Source organism: Petromyzon marinus, chromosome 30 (genome assembly GCF_048934315.1).
Source record: "Petromyzon marinus isolate PM22_M1 ecotype Great Lakes invasive population chromosome 30, UKy_Petmar_22M1.pri1.0, whole genome shotgun sequence".
Lineage (NCBI taxonomy): Eukaryota > Metazoa > Chordata > Hyperoartia > Petromyzontiformes > Petromyzontidae > Petromyzon > Petromyzon marinus.
The window spans coordinates 6,049,712-6,057,552 of NC_133696.1; positions in this window are offsets into that span (position 1 = coordinate 6,049,712).

The window sequence follows — 7,841 nt, forward strand, 5'->3', positions numbered from 1 at the left end:
TGGAGCTTGCGTTGTTTGTTTTAAATGGTTGTTTGGGGTACATTTTCAATGTTGGCTACCTTTTTGGGTTTTTCTGGGCAGATGCTGGGAGCTGTGTTTTTTGTAGTCGCTGCGTTTTTTGTGAAAAAAAAAATTGTTTTTACATTAAGAAGGAAAAAAAATCCCTGCATGGATTGCATCTGCATATTGTTGGAATAATTTCTGTTTATTCAATTTAAAAGTTGGGACACTCAATAGCATGGGAAATTAATATTATGCATCCTTCCAGAAAAATATTGCACAAGCAAAAACGTATACGTGGATGTTGTGTGTGTTCATATAGATTCCATGGCACATATATGATAGAACGTACATGAAAGAGAGTGGCTGTGAGCCACACACGGTGAATTCCATCCAAATCACAAACGTCTCTAAAACAGGAGGCTACTTTGAAAAATAATGCATTGGTTATCATCATCATCATCAGCCACTCACTACACACAAAATGCTCGCCACAAATGAACCACGGTGCCTTGCTGCTCTCGTCAAGTACCAAACTCCGGTCATCCTCACAGCGGCTTTTGGCTATTCATCGAACACGGTCAATGCGTCGCGTGCTTTCAGATGCCCTTATGCGGCCGTCAGGAACGCTCTTCCCATATTAGCAAGACAATGGAGCTGTGCACTTTTAAATAATTGAGATTGAAAACTCACTTCTTTAGAGCTGCTTTTTTGTGTTTAATATGTTGTCCTTCCCCCGCACCTCTGATTAGCACGGTTGGCTACGTACGATGCAAAAGAAGTTCAACATTCATATAGCCGTGGTCAAACCATTGCTGGGTGAAGGGGGCGCCTCAATCCGCCACCATCTCTCGCAGTCCTGCGATGTAGTAATCCACCGCGCACCGGCACGCGAGATGATTTCCATCGCTCCATCTCCATGGTGGTCGTGCTCCTCTCGCAAATCTTTTCTGCTTTGGCTGCCACTCCACCGTTTGTGTCAGCCACCGACCGTCATACATTCTCGTGATGCGCCCTGTCCAAGCCCACTCGTAAATATAATATGAAAACAAATATTTGTTTTACTAATAATACTACCGTCGTGCTCAGCTGTACGTTATGTGTATGCATGTCCTGACGTTCTTTCGCACCGTACACAGCCAATCGTGCTTTTCGGAGGTGCGGGGGAGAGGGGGGGAAGGACAACAAACTAAACACAAAAAGCAGTTCTGAAGAAATTAGCTTTCAAACTAGATGATTTCAGAGTGCATAGCTCCAGTGGCGTCCTAATAACGGAAGGAAGAGCGTTCCAGACGATCGTGGAAGAGCAAATCGTATGTCATCATCCCTCGTACCATTGGGATTCCTGCAACAAACGCAACTTATACGAGGTTCACGTTTTAATGTTGCTTACTCCTTGATTCGTGTGGTGTTGGCGTCCGTGGGTTGTGCAATGGATGGCTCTTGTAGGGGAGCGTGTGTTTAAGCTGCTTCGCAGGAATGTTGTAATGTTGGCAAAGTTTGTTTTGCAAACTTTTTGAATGATGTGCTTTTGACATAAGCATCGGGCATTGCCCGACAATTCATTTCTAAAGTGGTTATTTTGCAAATGTTATTTTATTCTGAAGTGTCTGCGGGGTATCACCGCTCCACTCCAGGATGTTTGTACCTGGACAAAAAAAAACTGAATTGGGATTGTTGTTTGCTCCGTTGCCTGCTGTGTGACCTGCTCCGTAGCATGCTGTGTGACCTGCTCTGTAGCTTGCTGTGTGACCTGCTGTGTGACCTGATGTGACCTGCTGTTATCCTGCTGTGTGACCTGCTGTGTGACCTGCTGTTAGCCTGCTGTGTGACCTGCTCTGTAGCCTGTTGTGTGACCTGCTTTGTAACCTGCTGTGTGATCTACTGTGTGACCTGCTGTGACCTGCTGTGTAACCTGTGTGACCTACTGTGTGACCTACTGTTAGCCTGCTGTGTGTCCTGCTGTGTGACCTGTGACCTCATGTGTGACCTGCTGTTATCCTGCTGTGTGACCTGCTGTGTGACCTGCTGTTAGTCTGCTGTGTGACCTGCTCTGTAGCCTGCTGTGTGACCTGCTTTGTAACCTGCTGTGTGATCTACTGTGTGACCTGCTGTGACCTGCTGTGTAACCTGTATGACCTACTGTGTGACCTGCTGTTAGCCTGCTGTGTGTCCTGCTGTGTGACCTGTGACCTAATGTGTGACCTGCTGTTAGCCTGCTGTGTGACCTGCTGCGACCTACTGTGTGACCTGCTGTGTTTGTCCTACTGTGTGATCTACTGTGTGGCCTTCTGTGACCTACTGTTAGCCTGCTGTGTGACCTGCTGTGTGACCTGCTGTGTGTCCTGCTGTGTGTCCTGCTGTGTGACCTGCTGTGTGTCCTGCTGTGTGACCTGCTGTGTGGTTTCCAGTGGCCGGTTGTGTCAGGCTGAGTTCGCACTTAATCACATTCACAACCAGGCGGCCAACCCAGCTCTTTCATTTCAAACCGCGTGTGAAGGAAAGAGCTGCACGTGCCCTGTGTCGTTCAAATGTGGGGTCAACGCGTCCCGTTGCCTCCTACGCAGGCTGATGCCAGGCGAGGTCATTCCTGCGTCGAGGCCCGGACGAGTCCCTCGTTCTGGACACGGCAGGCCAACCAAACTAACCAAAACCAAAAAAATGTTTTGTTTTGCCAGAAGCGACCTGGCCAATCATAAATGGCAGCTGAACAAAGGGGCTTATCACGTGGAAATGCACAGCAGCCAGGTACTCTAAACGTGTGATGTTTCTAAATGTGGAGGGAAAAATCCAGGAGAAAAATCCACGGGGAGAACATGCAAACTCCAAAATATACAGGCGTCAAGGTCGGGGTCGAATCCACGACCTCCTGTACACCAGGCGAGCAGGGGTGGAGCCACAGGGGGGTTGGGAGGGAGGGGCTCAGCCCCCCCTGAAATTTTGGGAAAGTCGGTAATCGGGATAACCGGATATCCGGCTGCTGCAAAATGCTGCAGGCTGCCACCTTGTGCTGCCCTGCAGGCTGCTTGAGCGGCAGCCTTTAGAACTTATCGAACTTATTAGCCACATCAGCGGCTCCGACCTATTAATAAACTCCGCGTTCAAATCCAATAAAATTTGTTTTATACATTTGTGGCGCCCATTGGAAAACATACACTGGATATCTCAGAATATTGAAGTCAGCCCCCCCAAAGTCAAAATCCTGGCTCTGCCCCTGCGGGCGAGGTTGTTAACATCTCCTAGCCGCCGTGATAATGATGAGAGAGAGACACGCAAACTCCAAATATACAGCAGCAGGCGTCAGGGTCGGGGTCGAGTCCACGACCTCCTGCATACCAGGCGACGTAGTTAACATCTCGGCCGCGTTCTCTGACCTCCTTGGCAATCAGGAGCGTCTCCGCGGTGACTCCGCAATCTTGCGAGATGTTTCCTTGTCAATCAATTTGGTTGTTGAATGCATTTTTCTGCCTGTTTTACATTTATTGTGCGGAATTTACAGTGCTTCAGTTGGCGTGCTGTATCCTTATTGTGGTCAACTCGTCCGGATCTAGTGGTTTGTGCCTATTAAAAAAAAATGTAAAGTCAAAAAAATGTTTAGCTGGCTTTTAAGCGTTTAGTTCACACGAACGTTAACGCGTTGCGTGGTGGCGATGATGTTTAATGTCTGCAGCCGTGTATCATTTGTTAGCGTGCTTTCTATTCCACAGAAGCAGGCCTTCTTAATTTGTGAGCAGGCATTTTCGCATGCGACCGACCTCTTGTTAGATCCCAGAAGCTAAGCACGTCCCGAACCTGGATAGTGCTGGGCTCTTTGACCACCATGCATCACAGGTGTGGACGATAAAAAAAAAACCAGGAAGGGCCCTCTGAGATGTTTGGCTCTTTTTCAGAAGCGACCTGGCCACAAATGCTAGCTCAACAAAGTGGCTTATCACGTGGAAAATTAGCAGCTGTCAAATACTTTAAATGCCTACTGTCCCATTCTAAATGTGGAGGGTAAAAAAAAATCCACGCGACCACAGGGAGAGCGAGACACGCAAACTCCAAATATACAGCAGGCGTCATGGTTGGGATCGAACCCGCGACCTCCCGTGTTCAAGGCGAGGCAGTTAACATTTCGCCACTGTGGTTTCGTCGGCTGTGGGGCTCCGTGGACAACGGAGCACAACGCAGCAACATCTAATGTTGTATTGAACGTCTAGGCTCCCACATCGATGCATTTTAATTGACAGTTTGTCTAGCCGCTGCTAGATACAGGCCATCCCCACGCGATGTCAGCCACGTGGGTTGTTTGGCCATACTTCACCCCACTGGTCAGTGCGGGTGGGTGAATGGGGGCTAGCAGCGGTTCAGATATCAGTCGCGCTAATGTTAGCCCTGGCTGCTGGGAAACAATCTCAGTTGAACATGTAGCAGGCTTTCGCGACCAATATTAATTAATAATAAACGTTTTTGGGTTTGATCGCGTTATTTATAAATGTGTCGTAACCCTCCACCACCCGACACGGCCAATCAGCAAAAAAAGTGTCACGTTGACAAAAGACAAATAGCTCACTACTTTAGCCCACCGGTGTGTTGAAGAGTGAATCCACAACATTTACAATTTTTGAGTACGACGTTTCGCTGGTAATTACATCCAGCATCATCGGGCAATTTGCCAGAATGGTGAAGCCCTCACTTTCTCCCGGTCTTAAATAGAGCAGCAGGGCGATGTCATCATTTAACTAATACTCTTTGGTTCTATTCGGTAAAGTCACGTAGGTAAAAAATAAAACAACAAAAATCACGACGTTTTCGCCACAACACAAGTGGCCTTCATCAGGTGAAGGGACCAGACTGTCTCGAGGACAGCGCTGGAGTGAAACACAGCCAAGCTTAGACCGCGACCTTTAAGCTGTGTGAGAGTAATTAAGGTGCCTTGACAAAGGAATTAGCATAAAAATTTGCATTTTAATAGGCGGACTTAGCATGATGAAAGGTAGGGAGGGGGTCGACCTGTGCAGGCTGGCGAGGGGGCAAGGTAGCGTCCACATGCTGGTGGTGTGAAAAGGGGATTTAAAGAAGCTGCGAAAGTTTGGGGTACCACTACTTGAAAAATATACTGTACCATTGAAAATTAGTTTAATGTTTGGTTCGATTTGGAACATCTTTCCAATGGTTGCTTAATTTGAAACCATCTTCTCGGTTGAAATTGTGTCTGTGTTTGTAGATCTGAATTGCCTCGTGAACAAATCTCTGATAAAAACCCGTGGGTTTGCAAAGAACCTTGGTATTGGAGAAAATTATATCGTGATCACCCACAGCGTTGTAACAGTGATCAGCTACGGCAGAAGAATTCGTTCTGCCGTGTTTCAAATCTGATTTGTGCTCGCGAATTCGGTCAGAGACATCTCGCTTCGTCTCCCCGATATAGCAATCACCGCAGGTACAACTCAATTTGTAAACCCCGGGGTACTGTAAGTCAAGAATGACATCCTTCACGGATGGGATCAGATCACGAATTTTGTGTACTGTATTGAACCGGACCTGGATCTTGTGTTTGTTTAGAATTTTGTAAATCTTTTTAGTAACGCCTGCTATATATGGTAGTGTGATGGTTTTGACCGGAGTATCAAGTGGTTGTTTCTGTATGAGATTATCTCATTAAAACTTTATACCATAGGGCTCATTGCATTTCGGACCAACATCACCTGACCAGTGAATTAAAACATGTACACCTGGCCCTCAAAAGGAATGGATACTCTGACCGTACCATCTGCCAAGCTGTTTCTCCCTCCATACAGAAACAACCACTTGATACTCCGGTCAAAACCATCACACTACCATCTATAGCAGGCGTTACTAAAAAGATTTCCAAAATTCGAATAGAACCAAAGAGTATGGATCCTTGCAGTCACGAAAGCTTCAAATCTAGAATCATTTCACTCATTCAGGTGCAGTGATTTGTCTTTTGTCAACGTGACACTTTTTTGCTGATTGGCCGTGTCGTGCGGTGGAGGGTTACGACACATTTACAAATAACGCGAGCTAACTTAAAAACGTTTATTATGAATTAATCTCAGGTCTGCGAGTTCATAGTGCAGGGATCTCTGTGCAACTTGCTCCCACGTGTTACTTGTGTACATATCCATAAAAAGGTCTGACGTTGCAGAAAGATTGTTACAGCTTTGCTCATGATTAATTACAATCATAAAACACACCAGTCAAAACATATATTGGTCTCGGTTCAAAACGCGAGTAATTTGGCTACATTCCAACTCTGAGAATTAAAAAGTATCGTTGAATTTTCGATTTAAAGCTTTCGTAACTGCAGGGATTCATCTTGTTGGTTCTTTCGGTAAAGTCACGTAGAATGGAGATAAAATAAAAAAAGAACAATAAAACATAATAAAATAAAAATTTTTATCGTTTAATTGTCATGCGATGAACATTAATCTGAGTGCCAGAACTACGCGGGTCACTTCACGGCGTCTCGGATGCCTTCAAGTGATTTCGGCTTGGCGTGGGCCTTTGTCCAACGCAGAGGCGGCGTGCGGCGCTCTGCGAGGATATTGTAACATGTAATCACCCAGGAAAGTGCTTAACGCTCGTGACGTCACTCCACGTCGACCAGCCCCCCCTCGTTGATATTCAGGAGCAAGGAGACATCCTCCAAATGGACACCCCCACCATTATTGTTACCGACTATGAGCCAAGAATATCTGTGTGCAACGCTCGTGACGTCACTGCACGTGGACCAGCCCCCCTCATTAATATTCATTGGCAGGTGACGTCCTCCAAATGGACACCCCCCTACCCCTCATTAATAATCATGAGCGGCTGACGTCACTCAACATCGAACAGCCCCCCTCATTAATAATCATGAGCAGGTGACGTCACTCCACATGGAGCACCCTCCCCCCTCATTAATAATCATGAGCAGGTGACGTCGCTGCACATCGAACAGCCCCCCTCATTAATAATCATGAGCAGGTGACGTCCTCCAAATAGACACCCTCCCCCCTAAATTTTGATTTAAAGCTTTCGTGACTGCAGTAATTCATATTCTTAGTTATTTCGGTAAAGTCACGTTGAAGGGAAACAATAAAATAATAAAATATATAAAACAATAAAAAAATTCTCACGACGTTTCGACCGTAACACCAACGGTCGTCTTCAGGTGTGTCGGTTTGCATAAATAATTTATTTTAAAACGGTGTATTTATTTATTTATAAAAATAATAATAAAAAATAAAAAACGTTAGCGCCACGCGCAGCGATTTGGCAGTTTATTTAGAAGGGCTAGTCCATCTATGTTCTGAAAAGTGGAGGAGGACAGTGAAGGGACGAGACTGTCTGGAGGACAGTCTCGTCCCTTCACCTGATGAAGGCCGCTTGTGTTGCGGCCGAAACGTCGTGAGAATTTTATTGTGTAATTTTATTGTATTATTTTATTATTTTATTCTCATTCTACGTGACTTTACCGAAAGAACCAAAGAAGATGAATCCTTGCAGTCACGAAAGCTTTAAATCGAAATAGTTCCCGAATGTTTACTTATCCTGGATAAATCCGATGAGCTATGAAGCCCTCTATCACAGATGTCCAGCAGTCGCACATTCAGTGCTGAACAACAGCGCTCGGAACATTCGGCCTTTCTATGGCAATGTGGAGTTGGTTTATTGACATCCACTTCGAACCCCCCCCCACTCCCCCCCGATATGGCTGGGCACCAAAGTGTCTAGGAGATGTTGATTACCTCGCCTGGTTTGCAGGAGGTCGTGGGTTCGATCTCGACCCTGACGCCTGCTGTATATTTGGAGTTTGCGTGTCTCTCTCATCATCATTACGGTGGCTAGGAGAT